Source organism: Cetorhinus maximus, chromosome 23 (genome assembly GCF_964194155.1).
Source record: "Cetorhinus maximus chromosome 23, sCetMax3.hap1.1, whole genome shotgun sequence".
Classification (NCBI taxonomy): domain Eukaryota; kingdom Metazoa; phylum Chordata; class Chondrichthyes; order Lamniformes; family Cetorhinidae; genus Cetorhinus; species Cetorhinus maximus.
Window position 1 is genome coordinate 17,320,495 of NC_135901.1, and position 26,070 is coordinate 17,346,564.

The window sequence follows — 26,070 nt, forward strand, 5'->3', positions numbered from 1 at the left end:
CCTTCTCAGCAGAGAGAACCGAAAGGGAAATAGCTTAGTCAACCAGACGGAACAAAACTATTAACTCACTGGACTCTCAGTCCCCGAGCAGAGAATCTGGAAGGGAACGGGCCTTTGCTGTAAGGACCCAGTTACCAACAGCAGAAGTCGGCTTCTAGCTTACTGGCCACAGGTTTTAAAGTCCCATCATGCTTAAAATGTTGTAAAATATATATTTATGCAACATAATTTTAAGAAGTTTTCACACTCTTGTTCCTGTTAATCTTATGCTAAGATTGATTTCCCATCATCCGAATCTAAACTGATTATTAAATCCTCCCTGGGTTGTTCACGGTTCTGTCCCTGCATTTTATGAGGCAGATGGTTGATTGTTTGCATTCGTTCACCTGATATCACCTTGCATCTCACAGAAAACACGTTTATACAGAACATTGAAAATATTCACCAAAATTTTCACTATCAGGGTGGGATCGATCGTTAGGACCTGATGAAACACTGAAAAATGGTAAAAATGCACACAAGGGTCACAAATGGACGCACACAAACATACGTACATACACACATAGGCACAGACACGCAGACACAAACACACACAGTACAGGCAGACACACACACATACATACATAGGCACACACACACACACACACACACACACACACAGGCACAGACACACTCACAAACAAGGGCAGACACACAAACACACACACATAGACAAATACACATTCGCACACACACAAACACAGGCACAGACAGACACACACACGCACACACAATCACACACACACACAATCACACATAAACACAAATACACACACAAATGCAGGCACAGGAACACACATACACACAATCACACACACACAAACAAATACACACGTGCACACGCACATACACACACACATACTCACACACATATACACAATCTCACACACACAAACAGATAAAACCAGACAAGCAGACTCATACAAGGACACAAATATGCATCATCACACATTCACAATGACAGAAATACAGACAAAAAGACACACACTATCATACACATTAAAACAAGTACATGGATACACATGAACACATGCACACACATGAGCAGACGGCACCAGACAGACAAACACATAGAGGAACAGACTAACATATTCACAGGCACACATGTAGACACAAACATGAAACACGCTTATACACACGAGAACACAAAAAACACACGTTAGTACGTTTGAAAACATAAACACACATTGATACATAGTTTTAAATATCCATCAACACACAAATGCACACATTAAAAACTCTCTCTCTCTCACACACACACACGCGCTGTGACACAGACATTAATATGCTGACACATACGTGGAACACAAAAAGAAACATTAACACATATTAGCAGACAAGAACGCATAAACACACATTAACACAGATAGTAATAAATAAACATAGATATCAATACATAAACACACACAATAACACACTCATACATACACATTGGCAAAAAAAACAAAATAGACATGCAGACGCAGACACAAAAATGCACAAGTCAGCACTCATTGGCAAATGAGCACACCTCAATACTCATACACACATATGGACACAGAAACAAAGAGTGATGCAAGGCACGATATACTCATGCACACATACATAAAAGCTAAAGCATGACACAAACGCCAGGCTATTGAAGAAGGTATAATTCAAATGCACTTTTTTAACCGACGTATCCTCCGGCAATTGTCCCTATTACATAATGATCCGAAAAGCACACTGAAACAATGTTCTTACTGAGAATCTGATTTAAGTTAATGACGCACCAAACATTCCCATCACAAATAGACAAACAAGATGGGAAATCACATCCGAGATTTTAAAAAGCAACGTTCACAGTTTCCAAATAAGTTGCTCAGTGAATCTCTCCCAATACCCATCATAATATTCTCCAATAATAGATCGTTCGAAATTGTTCGAAAATAAAATGATATTGGAGATAATTTTCTATATTTTCCGACTCGGACTATACGAGGATTGTAAAGGAAGAACAGCTGTGGAGATAGTTACAGAGATAGGTTGCTGAAATTCACGAGTTTAACAGTAGATATATATTGAACATTAAATTAGAGAATACATTAATAACTTAGGAAAGAGTAAAGAGTATATTTTTAAAAGATATCCTAGATTAATAAATAACCTAATTATATTTCCTCGGTTATATCCTCGCAGATTCCACAGATCGCCCCTGGATTGAAGACTCTGAGGATGATAACGGCAACATCTGGACAACCGCTTCCACATTCATCATCCTGTTCTTCCTGAGCATTTTCTACAGCACTGCCATCACTCTGGTGAAGGTCAGAAGGTTCAATCCACTCACACTTCAAACTGACAGAAGCGGTTTGAAAAATCTCTCAATATTTCATTGATTAAAACACTAACATAAATGTCCCACATTCTAAAAATCTGCTTCATTATTTTATCCTCTTTTACAGATCAAGTGACCCGTTGAATTTTGGACACCGTAGATTTTCCTCAGCCGTTTATTGAGATCTCTGTATTACGAAGTTAAAATATGTCCTCTCGGTGAATCTAAAAATTAAATACCTTCAGTTCATGTTTCCGAATTTGTAACTAAGACAGTCATGGACGGTATTTCCGCTTCTCTGTTTGAAATGTGCGAGATAATTATGGCTGTGTTGTAATTGTAGCTTATAATTCCCCAGTAGTTTGAATTCCATGTGTAAATAAGTAGCTTTCCTCATTCCTCATTCACAATTATTCCCTTCCCTTTATGTTGAGCTCCGGTTTTCTCTTTCTGGTCTCTGTCACAGCTGTACATACAGTTGGCAGCTCAGAGCGAATGTGTTCTGTTCTCAGTGTGACTCAGTCATCATATTCAGTCCAGTTGACTTTAAAATAAACTTTTCTGTAAAATGTTCTCCGAAATTGTTAATAAATCATGAATGTGAAACGAACTGACTTTGCTGAACTCCTTTCCCCCAGGCCCATCGACACCGCTCCATTTCCCCATTACACTGTTTCCTGCCTTTCCCAGATTTTTTTTAACCATTTCTGTTTGGGATGTGAATCAAAAACACAAAATGCTGGAAAAGCTCAGCAGGCCCAACAGCATCTGTGGAGAAAAAAAAGAGTTAACGTTTCGAGTCCTCATGACTCTTCTTCAGAGCCCAAGGTCCTTCAGTGAAAGAGTCACTGCGCCATCCAGCGACCCATCGGTGTTACTACACCTTTACCTCTACCTTTTTATGGCAAACTTCAGAGCCAGGATGATTGCACAGCGAGGGGAACCTCGGTGATTTCACTCATACTCAGGCCTGTCACAGTCACATGTCAGGTAATTGTAAACAGCAGGGATCTGCTTCATCAGAGGCCCATACAGGACAGTATATGGAGGACGAAAGTTTCCTTTACACTGTCCCATCTAACACTCCCAGGGTCGGTGCAGCAGGGGTTAGATAGGGAATAAAAGTTTTTTTTATCTCTTTATCCTTTCATGAGGTGTGGGTGTCGCTGGCAAGGCCGCCCAGAACAGCCAGGCTTCCAAGGCCATTTCAGAGGGCAGTTAAGTGTCAGTCAGGTTGCTGTCGACCTGGAATCACATGTCGACCAGGCTGGGTAAGGATGGCAGATTCCCTTCACTAAAGGACATTCGTGCAGCAGACGGGTTTTTACGACAATCGGTGATAGTTGTCATGGTCACCATTACTGAGGCTAGTTTTCAATCCCAGGTTTTAATAATTGAAGTCACATTCCAGCAGCTGCCATGTTGGGATTTGAACCCATGCGCCCAGAGCATTCGCCTGGACTCTCTCCACCTTGTCCAATTAAACACTCACAAGGCAGAGACGTCACAATCCACCTTCTCAATGCAATTAGGGATGGGCAATAAATGCTGGCCCAGAGAGCCACGCCCACATCGCATAAATGAATAACAAAAAATACACAAATACCGCAGACTGAACCATTGACACAAACCATGGGAGATTCCTGGAGACTAGGGCCGATCTGACACAAACACATTATCGAGCAGTAATCCTGCAAATTATTACCACAGTTTGGGGCTTATTAGGAACACCAGGGAGCACAAATCGTGGAAATTCCCAGGCCCTGCGGCCTGCCAGGCGCAACAGCAAATGAATTCACGGAACATCACCCCAGAGATCCTCTCTCCCTGCTCCATTTCCTCTCATACCTTTCTTCTGAACTCACTGAACATCACCCTAGGGATACTCTCTCCCTTCTCCAGTCACTCTGAAACCATCCTCCTGAACTCACTGAAGATCACCCCAGGGATCCTCTCTCCCTACTCCATTCCCTCTGATACCATCCTCCTGAACTGACTGAACATCACTCCAGGGATCCTCTTCCTCTGCTCCATTTCCAGGCCTGCTTTTATCCAGTAACCTCCCACACAAATAGTTTTCCAATATTTATTTTTGTAAATGGGATAAATCATATCAAACATGTGCATAACATCCAGCCCAATAGAAATATTGGGTTCAAAACAACAAATAGAAATTGATTCTATGATTGCACATATAGAACTGGAACACACCATCGCACCGAGTGAATCCACTGTCAGTTTACATGTTGCTCAGTGAAAATTTCAATCATCCTTGACTTTTTCGCATTTGGGCACTGAGCCGGAAAGCAGTCTGGACTCAAAGAACATGTGAACATATGAACTCGGAGCAGGAGTAGGATACTCGGCCCTTCAAGCCTTCTCCGCCATTCAATAAGATCACGGCTGATCTGATTGAAACCTGCTGCTTACCCCGATCAACTTTCACCCCCTTGTTGATCAAGAATCAATCTAGCTGTGCCTTAAAAATATTCAAAGACTCTGCTTCCACTGCCTTTTGAAGGAGAGAGTTACAAGTACTCACGACTGTCTGAGAAAAAACTTCTCTCATCTCTGTCTTAAATGAGCGACCCCTTACTTTTAAAGTGACCCCTAGTTCTAAATTTTCCAACAAGACGAAAGATCCTCTCCACATCCACCCTGTCAAGACCCCTCAGGATCTGAAAGATTTCGATCAAGTCGCCTCTTAACCTTCTAAACTCCAGCGGATGCAGGCCTTGCCTGCCACCTTTCCTCATAAGACAAGCCGCCCATTCTTGGTATTAGCTCAGTAAGCCTTCTCTGAACTGCTTCTAACGCATTTACATTTTCCTTAAATAAGGAGGCCAGTACTCTACACTGTACTCCTGATATCACTGTCCTATACAACTGAAGTATAACCTTCTTACTTCAATTCCCCTCACAGCAAATGATAGCGTTCTATTAGCTTTCCTAATTACTTGTTGTGCCTAAATAGTTCAGCATTTTTTTCAATTTCTGTCAGACCTTCTTAATAGCTTTGCACATCTGGAAAGTATTCTCCCATGTCCTATCCTTGTTACCCTGACGTGTCTAAATCTCTTCACAGCCGAGATACTCCTCCCCACAGTTTACATTTCCACCGCTTCAATCAGCTAAACTTTATCCATAGGCACCAGCAGGGATCGAACTCACAGCATCTGGTTTGATAAGTCCACTATTTTAACCACGGGTTACGCCAACAGCGCCAGAAAGGTTAAGGCCCTCTTCCAACTTTTAAACCTACTGTTATTTTCTGTGCCATGTACTATGAAGATGCACAACGAAAGTGAGTAAAGTTTATGATGGTAAAAATGCATTCATCCCCCTCGGGGAACTGAATCACATTGACACACGCAGAGGAACACACACAGACATAGACACCGATAGAGACAGCGGCCTAAGGAGAGACAAACATCCAGAAAGCAGGGATGTCACCAAATTGGCTCCGTTTTTGTTCCATTTGCAACTGCAAATTTGGTGTATGCCAACAGATGAACGTAAATGAAAAATACCGGGAAGCGTTTGAAAGGTATTTTAGTCCATTTAATAGATAATAAGTTCTGTAACTCATTCTTAAAACAGGAACAGTGAGAAATGTAAACTAATAAATGTAGATTGCAGGTTCAAAATGTCGGATTTTCACTCTAAAGCGTTTCAAACCCATTACATAAGCAAGTCAGTTCCGTACATCGTCGCCATGTACCTTTTAATGTTCTGTACATAAAACGACAGAGGGGTTACAGAAGGGAACGAAGAAATGCAGCCCCATCTATTCCTGGCTGTCCTGCAATTTCTGCTACCTCTCCTCGATCTTTCCGCCAGAATGGAGCACTGCACACCGAGCGCACACAGGGGGGACATGATTGAGGTGCATAAAATTATGAGGGGCATAATAGGGCACACAGGAACGAACTTTTCCCCTTGGTGGACGGATTTTAAGGTAAAGGGTAGGAAGTTTAGAGGGGATGCGAAGATGAATTTTCTCACCCAGAGGGTGGTGGGAATCTGGAACTCACTGCCTGAAAGGGTGGTAGAGGCAGAAACCCTCATAACATTTAAGAAGTATTTGGATGTGCACTTGCGATGCCATGGTATACAAGGCTATGGGCCTAGTGCTGGAAAATGGGATTAGAATAGTTAGGTATTTGTTTGACCGGCGCAGACTCGATGGGACGAAGGGCCTTTCTCTGTGCTGCAGCCCTTTCCAACTCAATGACTGAAGGGTGTGGCAAAATTGATTCAAAATACGGACAGTCTGAAACTCTGGCAGCGATGGGATTTCAAGCCACGCCTCCATAGAGTCTGAAACTTAAATCCAGCGCCTTAGACCGCTCGGCCACTGCGACGTCTAAAATTGTCATTGCCTTGACTGGAAATTTCAAACGCCGTCCACTTTGTAACGCTCAGTAACTGAACGGCCTCCAATGTAAAAACATACAGAAAGAAACAATCTCCTCTTGCATCTTCCCAACCTGCTTTTTCTCCCTGAACCTTTTTAATATGAAGCTACACAACTAATGTGAATGAAGTTTGCGATGGTAAAATGCGTCCACCCCCTCGTGGAACTGAACCGAATTGATATATTCCAGATCCGAACCACTCGCTGTGCAACATAGAAGCCCCTTTAAAATTGTAACCTTTATTTTCTGTTTCCTCTCCTCTCCGACGAAAATGAATCACTTCACACTTCCGTACATTAAATTTCAGCTGCCACTTGTCCGTCCAAATGGATTTGTTGAAGAACCCGAAAGGAGAACCGACTCAAACTGGGAATGAAAGAGTGAGAATGAAAGAAGAAGAGACGTGACGGGTTTTGTCGATCCCGGGGGAAAGAGACTCCGGGATCAGTTCATTGTGACAGTTCACACAGCAACAAGAAAACAACATTCCCTGATGAGGGCTAACCCCGGGCGGCAGGAGCGGGAGCGCCGAATAACAGCCTGTTTAGTTAAAACACAGAAGACTTGTTCAGCCAATAACAGCATCGAGTGTGTTCCACATGAACATGAAGTGAACAGTGAGGGGAAATAGTGCCACAAGCTGCGGAGGGACAACTTTCAATTTCCAAACCCACCAACAAAATCAATGCGGCTCCTCTGAAACTTTCAAGGCAAATACTGATCCTTTATAAGGTGCCGTTCCCAGAACTATCCACAGTCCTCCAGGTGTGACCTAACCAGGGCTTTGTGTAGCTGCAGCAAACCTTTCCCTCTTTTCTAAAACAGTCTCTGTAACAGTTTGTACAGCAAGGGAAATTAGATTGTATAGAGCGACTGAGAAAAACGAGGACATGCTTGATCTGAATCAATCTCATTGGAAAGTTCGGTATGAAATCAGTTGCATAAATACATTTTTGGTTCAAAAATTATATCGGAATCTAAAGTCCAACCCTTGATGTCTTTGGGTCTGGGAAACTTTGTTAATGATTACACAGTGCGCATGGACACTGCAGAAACTCCTGCACCTCTTTCAATATTGTTTCTCTTCACTCAGAGTTTTCAAAAGGGAACTGAAAGGGAAGAAAAATCAGGGTAATGGAAAAAGAGAAGGAAATTAGGGCGAATTGGAAAGCTCTTTGTAAAAAAACTGACATAGACACGATGGGCCGAATTGTCTCCTAATGTGCTGTGTCATTTTATGACGACATTGCTAAGTCAGTCTGATTCCAGAATTACTGATTGTAGCAGCTGAATTCCATTTCTTCCAAACAAAGACCCAAAGTGCTGCTGCATGACCACGCAGGTTAACATTGTGGACAGGTCCATTGGGTTTCGGCAGCACAGTGATTCTGTCGTGTGGTGCTTATCACGTTCGCCAAACACACAAAAAGACCCCGTTTTGAAATTGGGCAGAAACACTATCAAAAACTGCACATTTAAATGTGAAGAGAAGTTCGATAATTCACTTGTGTTGTTAAATATTAAATACAGTATCTTACAGCCACGTGGCAATTGCTCTTCCAGATGCGCTGAAAAACATCCCACAAACGAAAAAGAAGCACATTTCATGATACACGAAACAGTAAAGGTTATGAATCATTTTCAACTGTCACTCGGTAGACGTATTAGCAGTTTGTTTACAGATGCAGATTAACATAATTACTCTCCGTCTCAAAGATGGCTAATAGCAATGAGTGCTCCTAAAGACTAGCAAGACAAGCGATACTGTAATTGAAACCGAGGAAATGGCAGATATGCCACAGAATCACTTTGTATCGGTCTTCAGAATAGAGGAAGAGGAAAAACTACCAAGGAACCGAGGAAGCCACGACTCGGTGCAGGTCTGGTGACATCCCTCCTTTCATATTCAGTACGGAAAAAAGAGACATGAACGGGATGTAGGCGCCAGAATGTAAAAGATGCCATGAACCTATTTGAAAGAAGAGCAGGGGAGTTCTCCCCGCTTCCTGGTCAATGTTTATCCCTCAATCAACGTCACAAAGACACATTCTCCGCTCATTATGACGTTAATGTTTGTGGGAGTTTGCTGAGCGGTGATTGGCAGCCGTGTTTCCGACATTGCCACAATGACGACACTTCACAATGTCCTTCATTGACTGGAAAGTGATTTGAGACGTCCGCTGGTCGGGAAAGGTGCTATGTAAATGCAAGCCTGTCTTTATTTAATTATCATAAACCCCAGTCCTCTGGTGACTGACCCTCGAGAGTGGAAACAGTTTCTCCCTAACTGCTCTATCAAACCATCCGCCGCCGATCCCTTCCTCAGCCCAATAATTTTAAACAACACCATGAAAACTCGGTTTAACCTGCTTTGATCTAAAGAAAACGATCCCAGCTTTTAAAGTCTCTCCACAAAACTAAATGTGTTCACCCCTGAACATGGTGCAAGGCGGAACATTGTGACGAGATTTTGGAAAGTGTTGTTCGTTGGCAGGTGGAAAAATAGAGGAGGAACCAAAACAGGAAACCCAGTCTCCAGTTCTATGAATAATTACAAACTCTTTAGGAAACGGAATCAGGGGAGAATGAAGGGTGAGCTGTCCGACTGACCAGGGCCTATCCGGAATGTTAAGCCATGCTGTCATGCAGCAGCACTCTGGGTCTCTGTTTCGGTGAAATGGAATTCAGCTGGTATTATCAGGGATGCTGCAGAAAGATTCATATAACAATGTAATCATAAAACGGCAAAGCACCATGTATCTATTCAATGGCATACGGGGCCCTTCCATAATCCTGTCTCGATCAGCTTTTTTAAGAGCAAACGAATTAATCTCAGTTTCCTTCCCTCTTTTAGTAAACCTGTTATTATTCTGAATATCAATTAATTGCACAATTCCCTTTTGAAAAAGGAGATTCTGCAGATTCCATGCCTAGTTTACCTTAATTAACACTGTTTCCCTCACCCAATGCCATGAAGATTTAGACTAGTGCGTCTTACATAGCTATGCATATGAACATTATTTACTTTTTCTATTGATTTCATATAGAATTGACAAAAGTGCTTATTTTTCTGATCAAACATCTCATTATTTTTGAGTTGATCTATACAATCTAATTACATTTGCTCCACAAACGGCTAATCGAGGGTGTTATATCACAGTGGGAAATCATTGTTACAGTTCAACAGAGACCTGCCAAGATCAAAGGCTGGCATAGTTTGTTTCGTTCGTTTGGTTTAAAATGCATTTGTTCTGGGAAGGTAATCTTACAGAATACATATCTGTTTAGGAAAAAGTGTTGATATACCAGAATGTTTGGAGGATTCCAATGGTTAGACTGAGTGGTCATGTCATTTGTTACAGGAAGACAACTCTTGGTTTCCACCTGGTGCCTCAGTTTGTTTGAATTTCAAAATGCAGAAGGCTCGGTCCAGCAAATGTCTTAGGCAGCAATGCTTTCTGCTCAATTATTATGAACACACTTCTCCTCCTGAGCAGAAGAAATTCAACAAACTTTTCTCAGCAATTTTTTACCTTATTCACCATTCAGTATTAATGTATTTGATATTGATGCCCTTGGTTGACTTGAGGCTCTCTGAAATAGACAACATCGAATTGCAAACATGACTGGCAAACAAAAGAATGTAAGTCACCGGGTAATGCATTTGATATGGGTCTGATTTGAGATGTAGCACAACAGTCAGCATTTCAACAAAATCAAAGAATTTTACAGGGAACAGGCTTGAGAATGATGCGTTAATTAGATCTGATCCCTCTTTGTCTGTCTTTATGAGCACACATCACACTGAGACACTTTTGACATGGTGAGTAACTTTCTTAAGCTGCATCGAAAGATCCTTTGATTTATCTTGTTGACTAAACGAGCTGCTAATATGTGAGCGCAGTGAAATACGAACATCTATCCACTCAAGTGTGTCATGGAATCTCAGCACGTGCTGATTTTGCTGCATTCATTTTGTGACCTCGGTGAGAGCAAATGCAATATTGCCTGCAACATGAGAGATTCAGGTAAGCTTCAACGACGCAAATTATCCTCAATATTTAACGAGTAAGTTTTCATAATGTTTCTGCCTGGTTTCGAACCGGGGACTTTTCGCGTGTGAGGCGAACGTGATAACCACTACACTACAGAAACTGCCACGGATTGAATGATCCTGTCCGGAATGCTAAACTGCGCTGTAACTCAGCAGCAATCTGGATCTGTATTGCGGAGAAATGGAATACAGCTGCTGTTCTCAGGAACGCTGCAGCGAGACTGATGTAACAATGTAATCAGAAAATGGCCTAGCACCATGTATCCAAACAATGGCAAAAGAGGCCCTCCCAACATCCGATCTCACGTCCCTTTTGAAACGAGAAAACTAATTCATCACAATTTGCTTCTCTCTCTAAATGATCTATTTCTTCTCCCTTTCATTAAGTTACTCAATTCTCTTTTGAAAAAGTCGTTTCTGCAGAATCCATGCCTGGTTTGCCTTAATTCACAAGGTTCACATGACGATTTGGACTTGGGTTCCTAATATACTTTACCAGATGAACATGACGTAATTATGCAATTGATCTCATATCGAATTTACGAAAGTGTTATTTTTAACCTTTCTATTTTTACAATCTTGTTACTTTTGCTCCATACCCCTTCAACCGAGGGTGCGATATTACAGAGGAAAATGTTTGTTCCGGAGTTTAACAGGGCCCTGCCAAGATCGCAGGCTTCAATTGTTCGTTTACTTCATTTGGTTTGAAATAATTTTGTTCCTGGACTGGAATCTAACAGAGGACAAATATTTGTGGAACAAACAGGGCAGTGCTGAGCTACCAGGGTGTTTGGAGGTTTTCAATCGTTGGACAATCCATGTCACTTGTTGAAGGGAAGCAACTGTTGATTTCACCCTGGTGCCTCAGCTTGTTTTGAATTTCAAAATGTAGACGTGTCCGTCCAGCAAATGTCTCCGGGTGCAATGCTTTCTGCTCAATCATTAGGAACATCCTTCTCATCCTTGGAAGACGAAATTAAAGAAACTCATTATTTGTTCCGTTATTCTATATTTAATATTCATATTTTAACTGTTATTGATGCCTTCGTCTGAATTGAGACTCTCTGAAATATACACCAGCCCCGAATTGCAAACATGACTGATAGACGAAAGAATGTCAGTCAACAGGTAATGCAAATCATATGGTGCTCATTTGAAATTGAGCGCAGTTAGCTTTTAAACAGAATCCAAGAATTTTACTGGGAACAGAATGATGCTTGAGAATGATGCGTTAATTAGATCTGATCACTCTTTGTCTGTCTTTGTGAGCACACGTTACAATGAGACATATTTGACATGGTGAGTAACTGTGTTAAGCTGCATCGAAATACGTACTGATTTTGCTGCAGATAAAAGCAAACAAATGCGGGTGCTGAAAATCCAAAACAAAAATAAAAATACCTGGAAAAACTCAGCAGGTCTGGCAGCATCTGCGGAGAGGAACACAGTTAACGTTTCGAGTCCGTATGACTCTTCAACAGAACTAAGTAAAAATAGAAGAGGTGAAATATAAAATCGCATCTCTCTTATATATTTCACCTCTTTTCTATTTATTAACTGTGTTCCTCTCCGCAGATGCTGCAAGACCTGCTGAGTTTTTGCAGGTATTTTGATTTTGCTGCACGCGTTTTATGACCTCGGTGAGAGCAAATGCATTATGCCTGCAACAGTGGAGATTCAGGTAAGCTTTAACGATGCAAATTATCCTCACAATTTAATGAGTAAGTTTTCATAATGTTTCTACCCGGTTTCGAACCGGGGACCTTTCGCGTGTAAGGCGAACGTGATAACCACTACACTACAGAAACTGCCACGGCTTTAATGATCCTGTCTGGAATGCTAAACTGCGCTGTAACTCAGCAGCAATCTGAATCTATATTGCGGAGAAATGGAATACAGCTGCTATTCTCAGGAACGCTGCAGCGAGACTGATGTAACAATGTAATCATAAAATGGCCGAGCACCATTTATCCAAACAATGGCAAAAGAGGCCCTCCCAACATCCGAACTCAGGTCCCTTTTGAAAGGAGAAAACTAATTCATCAAAATTTGCTTCTCTCTCTAAATGATCTATTTCTTCTCCCTTTCATTAAGTTACTCAATTCTCTTTTGAAAAAGTCGTTTCTGCAGAATCCATGCTTGGTTTGCCTTAATTCACAAGGTTCACATGACGATTTGGACTTGGGTTCCTAATATATTTTACCAGATGAACATGATGCAATTGATCTCATATCGAATTTGCGAAAGTATTATTTTTAACCTTTCTATTTTTACAATCTTGTTACTTTTGCTCCATACCCTTTCAACCGAGGTTGCGATATTACAGAGGAAAATGTTTGTTCCGGAGTTTAACAGAGCCCTGCCAAGATCGCAGGCTTCAATTATTCGTTTACGTCATTTGGTTTGAAATAATTTTGTTCCTGGACCGGAATCTAACAGAGAATAAATATTTGTGTAACAAACAGGGCAGTGCTGAGCTACCAGGGTGTTTGGAGGTTTCCAATGGTTGGACTGAGGGTCCATGTCACTTGTTGCAGGGAAGCAACTGTTGATTTCACCCTGGTGCCTCAGCTTGTTTTGAATTTCAAAATGTAGACGTGTCCGTCCAGCAAATGTCTCCGGGTGCAATGCTTTCTGCTCAATCATTAGGAACATCCTTCTCATCCTTGGAAGACGAAATTAAAGAAACTCAGTATTTGTTCCGTTATTCTATATTTAATATTCATATTTTATCCGTTATTGATGCCTTCGTCTGAATTGAGACTCTCTGAAATATACACCAGCCCCGAATTGCAAACATGACTGATAGACGAAAGAATGTCAGTCAACAGGGAATGCAAATCACATGGTGCTCATTTGAAATTAAACAAAATCCGAGAATTTTATTGGGAACAGGCTTGAGAATGATGCGTTAATTAGATCTGATCACTCTTTGTCTTTGTGAGCACACCTTACAATGAGACACCTTTGACATGGTGAGTAACTGTTAAGCTGCATCGAAAGACGTACTGATTTTGCTGCAGATAAAAGCAAAAAACTGCGGGTGCTGGAAATCCAAAACAAAAATAAAAATACCTGGAAAAACTCAGCAGGCCTGGCAGCATCTGCGGAGAGGAACACAGTTAACGTTTCGAGTCCGTATGACTCTTCAACAGAACTAAGATAAAATAGAAAAGAGGTGAAATATAAAATCGCATATATCTTTTATATTGCACCTCTTTTCTTTTTATTAACTGTGTTCCTCTCCGCAGATGCTGCCCGGCCTGCTGAGTTATTGCGGGTATTCTGATTTTGCTGCACGTGTTTTATGACCTCGGTGAGAGCAAATGCATTATGCCTGCAACATTGGAGATTCAGGTCAGCTTTAACGATGCAAATTATTCTCACAATTTAATGAGTAAGTTTTCATAATGTTTCTACCTGGTTTCGAACCGGGGACCTTTCGCGTGGTAGGCGAACGTGATAACCTCTACACTACAGAAACTGCCGTGGTATAACCGAGCCTGCCTGGCATGCTAAACTGCGCTGTAACGCTGCAGCAATCTGAGTCTCTGTTGCGGAGAAATGAAATACAGCTGCGATTCTCAGGAACGCTGCAGCGAGACTGATGTAACAATGTCATCATAAAATGGCCTAGCACCATGTATTCATCCAAAAGGCTTAAAAGGCCCTTCCAACATCCGATCCGAGGGCCCTTTTTAAACGAGAACACTAATTAATCGCAATTTGCTTCTCTCTCTTAATGAACCCGTTTTTCCCTCCCTTTCATTTAAATTGCTGAATTCCCTTTTGAAAAAGTCGTTTCTGCAGAATCCATGCCTGGTTTGCCTTAATTCACAAGGTTCACACGACGATTTGGACTTGGGTTCCTAATATACTTCGCCAGATGAACATGATGTAATTATACAATTGATCTCATCGAATTTGCGAAAGTGTTACTTTTTCAACCTTAGTATTTTTACAATCTTATTACTTTTGCTCCACAGCCCTTCAATCGAGGGTGCGATATTACAGAGGAAAATGTTTGATCCGGAGTTTAACAGGGCCCTGCCAAGATCACGTGCTTCAATTGTTTGTTTAATTCATTTGGTTTGAAATAATTTTGTTCCTGGACCGGAATCTTACAGAGGATAAATATTTGTATCGCAAACAGGGTAGTGCTGAGCTACCAGAATGTTTGGAGGATTCCAATAGTTGGACTGACCAGGGAAGCTGACAAGCAAGCCTTCAAAATCACTGATGATCATTTCTTTACCCGTTACTGCCCTTCAGTTCGCTGACACTGCCGACAGGTTTCTCACACAAAATGGTTTGTTTGGTTAACGTTTGGTCACCGGCCATCGAGCCCAGGCCGTGGTGGAGAAAGCATTGACTCTGAACCACCCGGGTCCACCATCACCAGCTCCGTGCTGCCCTGTCCATCATTCTTGTGTCAGTTAATCCATCCTGCCTCACTCTCTATCACAGATCTTCCCTTTTGTTCTTTTTACAGAGTGATTCCTGCCTTTTCAATCAGGAAAAGCTGGAAATAGCAGGCAGAGAGAGAAACAGAGTTAATGGTTTTTTTCTTATTCGTTCATGGGATGTGGGCATCACTGGCTAAGCCAGCATCCTTAAATTGCCCATTTTTTCAGGGGGCAGTTAAGAGTCAGCCACATGTAGGCTAGTCCAGGTAAGGACAGCGGATTTCCTTCCCTAAAGGTCACGAGTGAACCAGATGGGGTTTTGTAGACTTTTAATTCCAGATTTTTGTTGAATTAAAATTTCACCATCTGCTATGGTTGGACCACCAGAGCATTACCCTAGGTCTCTGGAATACCAGTCCAGTGAAAATACCACTATGCTACATCAAAACTGGTAAATGCTAGAGATGTAACAGGTTTGAAACAGATACAGAGGAGAGGAGGAAAGAACAAAAGGGAAGGTATGTGATAAGTTGGTAGGAGCAAGAGAGATGGAGGGAGCAGCGGACTGGTATTTTCACTGGACTAGTACTCCAAAGGCCCAGGGTAGTGTTTGAATCCCACCATGGCAGGTGGTGAAATTTGAATTAAAAGTCTAAATGATGAAACCATCAATTGTCATTAAAAACCCATCGATTCGCGAATGTCCTTCAGGAAATCTGCTGTCCTTACCTAGTCAGGCCTACATGTGAATCTAGATGCACAATAATGTGGTTGACTCTGAAATGGCTGAGCAAACCACTCGGTTCTCAAGAGCAATTAGGAATAGCCAATATAATGTTGGCCCAGCCAGTACTGCCTACATCCTATGAATGAATGAAAAAAGCACAAAAGGGATGATGATGCCATTCTGTATCAATCAGTTCTCTCTGCTCTCAGTTCTGTCCCACACTGAAAACTCTCAATCCTTCCCCTCCGTTACCCGGGACAAACATTTCATTGAACAAGCCACACAAGTAACACAGGAAAATAAATCTTCACTGTGACTTGGATAATTTCAGGTGCAGTTCCTTAATTTCCCTCCTGTAATCTTATGAATTAGACCATTCTCAACTGGATCTCATCGGATGTGGACCCGATGCTATCAGTCCTCCAGGAAGTGACTATTCTAATTCTGTGACTCTGAGCAGTTCTGTTGGTACAGGGGCTTGAGTGGAACTTGCCACTTTTAAACTTTCATAAGAGCATAAAAAATAGGAACAGGAGTAGACCATTCGGCCCCTCGAGCCTGCTCCGCCACTCAATAAGGTCATGGCAGATCTTGTGTTTCGATTTCCACATTCCCATCTAACCCCGATAGCCTTTGATTCCCTTGCCTAACAAGAATCTATCCACCTCTGCCTTAAAAATATTCAATCATCATTCATTGCATATCAGACCCGCACCTACAAACTGCTCTCCCACTCTTCCGGTGAAGAAAAGAGCAGTTTTCACTCCTAACCCAACAACTGTGATGTTAACAAAGCGGGATGGAGATAGACTCCGTTTAAATGCGGTATCACTACTGGAGGAATGGAGAGCTGGGGTTCACTCCAGAAAACAGCATCAATGTTTAAAGTTAATAATCTGAATCTGTGCTTGGTGTATTAGGAGGTTTGACCCGTATTGGAGTATCTTGCATCCCAGGGATGGGCAGTAACCCGCTGATTGAAGTTGCTGTCACTGTTTTCTGTTTGCAGTGGGTAATTGGAGAGGGTGGGGCAAAATCCTACTGCTTTTCCCTGTCTCACTCACGATGGAGCAGGGAAGACAGAATTGTTGATGGGTTTGTTGCCCTGTCTGAAACGTAGCTTTGACCGACTGTTCGTGATGGAGATCATGCTGCAGGAGCCTTTAATAATCTTACACAAATCAGCTGGCAAATGCAGGTTTGAGGGAAGCTTTCTGAACCATCAGGACTGGAAATGGAAACAAGTGAAAGATTCTGTCTAGTTTCAGTGTGTACAGACTGTACAGGGGAAGAGCTAATGTCTCATGGCTGTAAGGTATTACATACAGTTAATATTTAACAATAAAGATGAATTATTGCTCACACTTAAAATATGTTTTGATAATGCTTCTGCCTAGTTTCAAACAGGGGACCCAGGAACTCTAGTTCCTATTTCTTATGATTGATAATCAATGTATATCGATAAACCTGTAGCAGACCTATATACTCTGCATTTTAATTGGATTTATCAGATGTGTGCACCACTATGAGCTGGGTTGTGGACTGTAATATCTTCACTCTTCTCTGGTGATCTTCTCCAGAAAGGCTGGTGTAGATAGAATCACTTGGTCTGCAATATAGTCACTGTGAGAATGATAATGGAACAATTTTCTGTCAAATGTTCAGTGACACCCGATCACTTACCGAGTGATTATGTAAAAATCTAATTCAAATAATCACAGCCACTGCCGATGAGGGAGGGAAGGAAGCGGCAGAGGCAGCTGATCAGATTGTCTCAATCTTAGTGACAAAGAAGCTCCATGAGCTCCTCACACTTGTTGTTGGAGGTGAGGATGGAGGGGACAGGGGTGAGAGAGAGCACTTCAGAAGGAACTAACTTGGGTTAGAAATATTGAAAAGACTCAAGACACTGTGTGTTTAACACAAAGCTAATCTAATTGACCTTTATTTACAATATCAGCCAGAATAACTGGGCTGGAGTTTATTAATATCATCAGAAACAGACCCCAATACACATAATTCAGTCCTGAATGTGATTAACAGCAAAATCCAACCATTGTCATTACTTGTGAGCTTGCTGGTGTCTCTGCAGTGTAGATAAATAAGCAAACCCCTTCCCACATTCAGAGCATGTAAATGGTCTCTCCCCAGTGTGAACTCGCTGGTGTGTCAGCAGGTTGGATGACTGGGTAAAACCCTTCCCACATTCAGAGCATGTGAACGGCCTCTCCCCAGTATGAACTCGCTGGTGTCTCAGAAGAGTTGGATGGGTGGGTGAATCCCTTCCCACATTCAAGGCAGATGAATGGTTGCCCCCCAGTGTGAACCCGGTGGTGTGTTAGCTGGGTAGATAACTGAGTGAATCCCTTCCCACACTCAGGGCAGGTGAACTGCCACTCCCCAATGTGAATTCGCTGGTGTACAATGAGTTGAGATGATCGCTTGAACCAGTCCCGCAGTGAGAGCACCTGAACGGCCTCTCCCCAGTGTGAACACTTTGATGAGACATCAGGTCCTGGGAGCTTTTAAAACACTTCCCACAGTCTGGGCATTTAAAAGGTCTCTCGTCTGTATGAACTCGCTGGTGTGTCAGCAGATGGGATTGCTGAGTGAATCCCTTCCCACACATGGAGCAGGTGAATGGACTCTCATCACTGTGCCCATGCTGGTGTCTCAGCAGTTTGGATGACTGAGTGAATCCCTTCCCACACACAGAGCAGGTGAACGGCCTCTCCCCAGTGTGACTGTGCTTGTGCGCAGTGAGTTGAGACAACCACCTGAACCCAGTCCCGCAGTGAGAGCACCTGAATGGTCTCTCGTCAGTGTGAACACGTTGATGGCGCATCAGTTCCATGGAACCTTTATAGCACTTCCCGCAGTCCGGACATTTAAAAGGTCTCTCCTCAGTGTGAACTCGCTGGTGTGTCCGCAGGTTGGATGACTGAATGAATCCCTTCCCACACTTAGAGCAGGTGAATGGCCTCTCCCCAGTGTGAACTTGCTGGTGTATCAGCAGATAGAACGAACGAGTGAATCCCTTCCCACACTCGGAGCAGGTGAACGGTTTCTCCCCAGTGTGAGTGCGCCAATGACTTTCCAGGTCAGACGGGGATTTGAATCCCTTCCCACATTCCCCACATTTCCATGGTTTCATCCCGTTGTGACGGCATTTATGTTCTGACAGGTCAGATGATTGGCTGAAGCCTCGTCCACACACAGAACACGTGTACGGTTTCTCCTCACTGTGAACGGTGCTTTTTCCTTCCATGTTCAAAATCCAATGATATTTAGGTTATGACAAATTGGGCGACTCTGTCAGGTTCTGATGTGATGTTTGGTTTGTGTTTCCCGACTGCAAATCCTCTCCTTCTAATACCCTGTGAAATTGATTTAAAACAGAAAAAGGGAGTGAGAGAGAACCCACAAAAACAGGTTGTGAAATTGAGCTGAACGAATCTGGTAATTTGTGGGGCCGGCACCAGGAAAAAGAGACCATGAAAACTGCTGGATTGTCCTAAAAACCCAACTGGTTCACTAATATCCTTCAGAAACATAGAAATTAGGAGCAGGAGAAGGCTATTCAGCCCTTTGAGCCTGCTCCACCATTCAATATGATCATGGCTGTTCCTCTATCTCAACGCCATATTCTTGCTTTCTCTCTAATCCCCCTGATGCCCCTAATATCCAAAAAATGATCAATTTCTTCTTTGGCTATACTCAGTGACCCGGCCTCCACAGGTTTCTGTGGTAGAGAATTCCACAGGTTGACCACCCTCCGAGTGAAGAAATTTATCCTCATCTCAGGGAAGGGAACCTGCTACGTGGTCTATGCCCACTCAAGACTCTGTCCACAAATTTCAAAATTGTGCCTGAACACTGAAGTCTGGGTTATTTATATGTATCAGGAACAGCGCGGGTCCGAACACTGACTCCTGGGGAACTCCGCTCTTAACCTTCCTCCAGTCTGAAAAACATCCATTAACCATGACTCTCTGTTTCCTGTCACTCAGCCAATTTCGTATCCATGTTGCTGCTGTTCCTTTTATCCCATGAGCTATAATCTTTGCTCAGAAGTTTGTTGCATGGTACTTTATCTAATGCCATTTGGAAGTCCATGTAACACAACATTAACAGCATTACCCTGAACAACACTTTCTGTTACCTCATCAAAAACCTAAAGCAATTTAGTTAAACGTGATTTTCCCTTAACAAATCCATGCTGGCTTTCCTTAATTAACCCACATTTTCTCAAGTGACTATTAAATATGTCCTGAATTACCATTTCTGGAAGTTTCCCCAGCACCGAGATTAAACTGACTGGTCTGTAGTTGCTGGGCTTCTCTTTACACCTTTTTTGAACAAAGGTGTAACATTTGCAATTCTCCAGTCCCTGTGTCAGCAACTCTAAATCTCAGGAAGACTGGAAAATTATGGCCAGCGCTTCCACAATTTCCACTCTCATTTCCCCTCAGTATCCTTGGATGCATCTCATCCAGTCCTGGGGTTTTGTCAACTTTGTCAGACAGACTATCCAATATCTCCTCCTTATCAATTTTAAACCCCACAAGGGTCTGAACTATCTCCTCTTTCAGAATCACCTGTGCAGCATATTTTCCCTTGGTAAAGGCAGATGCAAAATATTCATTTAATACCTCATCCATGACCCCTGTCTCCATGCATAAATCACCTCTTTGGTCTCTAATTGCCTCCACTCCTCCTTTTACCACCCTCTTACTATTTACATGCCCATGGAAGACTTCTTGATTTATTTCCATGTTTGCTTTCAGTCTCTTTTCATGCTCTCTTTGCTTTTCTTATTTGGTTTTCCAAATCTCTCTGAACCTTCTCTATTCAGCCTGGTTCTTGGTTTTATTATCCAGCTAACATGTGTCATAAGCACACTTTTTCTCCTTTATCTCAATCTCTATCTCTTTTCTCATCGAGGGGGCTGTGGATTTGTTTACTCTACCTTTCCCCTTCATGGCAATATATCTTTACTGTGTCAGAACTCTCTTCTTTGAAGGCAGTGCATTGTTCAGTTACAGTTTCACCTGCCAACTTTTGATTCATAAGACCATAAGATGTAGGAGCGGAAGTAGGCCATTTGGCCCATCGAATCTGCTCCGCCATTCAATGAGGTCATACCTGATCTGATAATCCTCAACTCCACTTTCCTGCATAGCCCTTGATTCTCTTACAGGTTAAAAATCTGTCTATCTCAGCCTTGAATATACTTAACGACCCAATCTCTACAGCCCTCTGCGTTAAAGAATTCCAGATTCACTACCCACTGAGAGAAGAAATTCTTTATTGTCTCTGTCTTAAATGGGCGACCCTTTACTCTGAGATTATGTCCCCTGTTCCTAGACTCTCCCATTCAGCATCTACCCTGTCAAGACCCCTAAAAATCTTGTCTGTTTCAATAAGGTCGCCTCTCACACTTCTAAACTCCAATGAGTACAGGCCCAGCCTACTCAACCTCTCCTCATAAGAAAATCCCTCCATACCCGGGATCAACCTCGAGAGCCTTCTCTGGACTGCCTCCAATGCCAGCATATCTTTGCTTAGAGAAGGGGACCAAAACTGTTCACAGTATTCTAGGTGTCGTCCAACTAGTGCCTTATATAGTTTGAGCAAGACTTCCCGATTTTTAAACTCCATTCCCTTTGAAATTCCAACTTACCTGGGTCAGATCCATTCTTACCCCATTGAAGTTGGCTTTCCCCCAGTTAATTATTCTTACCCTTACTTGAAACAGATAAGTTGTTTACCTTCCACATTAAAAGTTTGATGATATTCAGGTCCTGACGAATCACATGACTCTGTCAGATCTTGATGTGATGGAGTTTCCCGTCCATCAATCCTCTGCCTCTGATATCCTGGAAAAGAAATTTCCAAAATCCATGACTGTCAGTCCAGGATAGACATTCAGAGGAAAAATACATTTCTCTTGGTTTGCGTTTGGTGTGTGTAAATCCTCCCCTTTTAACCCCCTGTAAAAAGAGTTTCCAAAATCCATCCCTGTCAGTCCAGGATAGACATTCACAATATTCTCTCCTCCTGCTGACAGGGAAAGGGATGAACGCGCATGTGGGGAGCATTTTAGTGATAGCGACCACAACATGGTACAATTTAAGCTTGTTTTGGACAAAGAAATAGATAAGTTGCAAAAAAAATGTTTTGGACTGGGGGAGAGCAGATTTTAGTAAAATAAGGCAGGATCTGGCCAAGGTAGACTAGGAACAGCTACTTGTGGGGAAATCTACAGAAGAGCAGTGGGGGGCATTCGAAAAGCAAATGGGAAGGGTACAGGCTCAACAGGTTCCCTCTAGGGTGATAGGAAGGAGTAACAAGCCCAGAGAACCATGGATGACCAGAAATATTCAGGATACGATGAGAAGGAAAAGAGAGGCTTTTAGCAGGTACAAGGGGAGCAAATCAGCGGAGGCATTAGTAGAATAGAAAAAGTGCAGGGTGGATCTTAAGCACAGAATCACAAAGTGCAGAAGAGGCCCTTCGGCCCATTGAGTCAGTGCCCACACGTGAGAAATACCTGACGTACCTAATCCCATTTACCAGCACTTGTCCCATAGCCTTGAATGTTACGATGTGCCAATTTGCTCATCCAGGTACTTTTTAAAGGATGTGAGGTAACTCGTCTCCAACACCCTCCCAGGCAGTACATTCCAGACTGTCACTCTGGCTCCACTCATAGATTTCCCCCTTGGTCCATAATGGGCCTGACCCTTTTCCTGGTTATCCTCTTCCTATTGATTTACTTATGGAATATCTTGGGATTTTCCCTGCCTTTCCAGCTAGAACTTTCTCATACCCCCTGTTTGCTCTCCTAATTGCTTTGGGAGTGTCTTGGGCTACAAGAAGATATAGACGGGATGGTCAAATGGGCAGATAAGTGGCAGATGGAATTTAACCCTGAGAAATGTGAGGTGATACACTATGGAAGGAGTAATTTGACAAGGAAGTATTCAATAAACGACATGACACCAGGAGTCTTGAGGAACAAAGGAGCCTTGGCATGTATGTTCATAGATCTCTGAAGGCGGAGGGGCATGTCAGTGGGGTGGTAAAAAAGGCAGATGGTGCATTTGCTTTTTTCAATTGAGGCATAGATTACAAAAGTAGGGAGGTCATGTTGGAGTTGTATAGAACCTTGGTGAGGCCACAGCTGGAGTACTGTGTGCAGTTCTGGTAGCCACATTATAGGAAGGATGTGATTGCACTGGAGGGGATGCCGAGGAGATTCACCAGGATGTTGCCTGGGATGAAACATTTAAGTTATGAAGAGAGGTTGGATAGACTTGGGTTGTTTTCGTTGGAGCAGAGAAGACTGAGGGGCGACCTGATCGAGGTGTACAAGATTATGAGGGGCATGGACAGGGTGGATCGGGAGCAACTGTTCCCCTTAGTTGAAGGATCAGTCACGAAGGGACACAAGTTCAAGGTGAGGGGCAGGAGGTTTAGGGGGGATGTGAGGAAAAACGTTTTTACCCAGAGGGTGGTGACGGTCTGGAATGTGCTGCCTGAGAGGGTAGTGGAGGCGGGTTGCCTCAAATCCTTTAAAAGCTGGAAATCTCTTCTTGGGCCTCCACCTATCACTGGCCCCCTGTCGAGCTTTCCTGCCCCACCCCCTTCTACCAGCTTATATTTCATCTCATTTCTATATGTTTTAATTCTGATGAAGGGTCATACGGACTCGAAATGTCAACTGTATCCCTCTCCACAGATGCTGTCAGACCTGCTGAGTTTTTCCAGGTATTTTTGTTTTTGTTCTAGATTTCCAGCCTCCGCAGTATTTTGCTTTTATCCTTTAAAAAGTACCTGGGTGAGCACTTGGCGCATCATAACATTCAAGGCTATGGGCCGAGTGCTGGTAAATGGGATTATGTAGGTAAGTAGGTCAGGTGTTTCTCACGTGTCGGTGCAGACTCGATGGGCCGAAGGGCCTCTTCTGATAGACTGTCCACCAATATCCATTACAAGCCTACTGACTCCCACAGCTACCTCACACCCGGCTTCCTGTAAGGACTCCATCCCATTCTTTCAGTTCCTTCGCCTCCGTTCTGATGATGCCACTTTCAAAAACAGTTCCTCTGACATGTCCTCCTTCTTCCTTAACTGAGGTTTTCTACCCACGGTTGACAGGGCCCTCAACCGTGTCCGGCCCATCTCCCGCACATCCGCCCTCACACCTTCTTCTCCCTCCCAGAAACATGATAGGGTCCCCCTTGTCCTCACTTATCACCCCACCAGCCTCTGCATTCAAAGGATCATCCTCCGCCATTTCCGCCAACTCCAGAATGATGACACCACCAAACAAATCTTCCCTTCACGCCCCCGGCGGCATTCCGCAGGGTTCGTTCCCTCCGGGACACCCTGGTCCACTCCTCCATCACCCTCTACACCTCAATCCCCTCCCATGGCACCTCACATGCAACCGCAAAAGATGCAACACCTGCCCCTTTACTTCCCCTCTCCTCACCGTCCAAGGGCCCAAACACTCATTTCAAGTAAAGCAGCATTTCACCTGTACTTCCCTTAACTTAGTCTACTGCATTCGTTGCTCCCAATGCGGTTTCCTCTACATTGGAGAGACCAAACGCAGACTGGGTGACCGCTTTGCAGAACACCTTCGTTCTGTCCGCAAGTATTACCCAGACTTCCCTATCGCTTGCCATTTCAACACTCCACCCTGCTCTCATGCCCACATGTCCGTCCTTGGCTTGCTGCATTGTTCCAGTGAAGCTCAACGCAAACTGGAGGAACAGCACCTCATCTTCCGACTCAGCACTTTACAGCCTTTCGGACTGAATATTGAGTTCAACAATTTTAGATCATGAACCCTCTCCTCCATCCCCAGCCCCTTTATGATTTTCCCCCCTCCTTTTTGTTTTTTCCAATAATTTATATAGATTTTTCTTTTCCCACCTATTTCCATTATTTTTAAATGTATTTCCATCCACTATTTTATCTCTACCTTTTAGCCTTTTTCGATTCCTTCACCCCATCCCACCCCCACCAGGGCTACCTGTACCTTGCTTGCCCTGCTTTCTACCCTTAATTAGCACATTCCTTTAGATAATATCATCACCTTCAACACCTCTTTGTCCTTTTGTCTGTGACATCTTTTGGTTATCTCCACCTATCACTGGCCCTCTATCCAGATCTCTTGTCCCAACCCCCTCCCCCCTTACACCAGCTTATATTTCACCCCTTTTCTATTTTTCCTTAGTTCTGTTGAAGAGTCATGCGGACTCGAAACGTTAACTGTATTCCTCTCCGCAGATGCTGCCAGACCTGCTGAGTTTTCCCAGGTATTTTTGTTTTTGGCCTCTTCTACTTTGTGTGATTCTAAGTCCAGCTGCACGTTTCCCACTAGAAAGATGGCGGCGGCGGCGCATGCGCCCTGCTGCACATTGTCCCCTATACAAATGGCGGCGGTTTACTCGGGCCTCTCTCCGAAGGTAAAGCGGGCCCCACTTGCCGCCGCTTCGTTTGATGTAACCGCAGAACCGGTAGCTTCTTATTCACGGTTTCAGACCTCTACTGGGTGTTTATGAAGATCCCCGCCATCTCCGCCGCTTCCATTCCTCCCCACTCACCGGCTCCCTTCACTCGCCTGTCTTCCATATTTCTCAGTCCATCAGTCAGCTCCGGACTCTCTGGACTGCGCATGCTCCGGTTTGAGCTCACTGAGTTTGTTCCTGTCGTTGCCCGGTACTGCGCCTGCGCAAGGAGCTCCGCTAACCCATGTAGAGCACCGCCCACATCCCGTGAATGAATAAAAAGAATAGGGTCCATTCCGCCCCGCGGCGAATGCTGGGTAAACAGGCTGCCATTGAAACGTTATTGTGTTCAACAGAAAATTACGTTTTGTGATCCGATGCTGATTGGAGCCACAGGGCCAGGATATAAAATTATTATAAAAGCAAAATTATGCGGATGCCGAAAATCTGAAACAAAACAGAAAACGCTGGAAAAACTCAGCAGTTCTGACAGCAACTGTGGATAGAGAAACAGACTTGATGTTTCGAGTCCGTATGACACTTCTTCAGAGCTGACTCTTGTTCAGCTCTGACAAATCTTACGGACTTGAAACGTCAAGTCTGTTT

At 43.2% G+C, this 26,070-nt stretch overlaps 2 protein-coding genes and 3 non-coding genes across 5 annotated transcripts in view; 1 reads left to right on the top strand and 4 right to left on the bottom strand.

Annotated features, from left to right (window-relative positions):
- LOC144696999 (uncharacterized) overlaps positions 1 to 26,070 on the top strand; it is a 608,705-nt gene that overhangs the window by 571,926 nt on the left and 10,709 nt on the right. The window lies entirely within an intron of this gene.
- LOC144697096 (uncharacterized) overlaps positions 1 to 26,070 on the bottom strand; it is a 470,203-nt gene that overhangs the window by 275,437 nt on the left and 168,696 nt on the right. The window lies entirely within an intron of this gene.
- On the bottom strand, positions 10,836 to 10,908 carry trnav-cac (transfer RNA valine (anticodon CAC)). The gene has a single exon. It is a non-coding gene; the product is annotated as a tRNA-Val (tRNA).
- Positions 12,543 to 12,615, bottom strand: trnav-uac (transfer RNA valine (anticodon UAC)). The gene has a single exon. It is a non-coding gene; the product is annotated as a tRNA-Val (tRNA).
- On the bottom strand, positions 14,219 to 14,291 carry trnag-acc (transfer RNA glycine (anticodon ACC)). The gene has a single exon. It is a non-coding gene; the product is annotated as a tRNA-Gly (tRNA).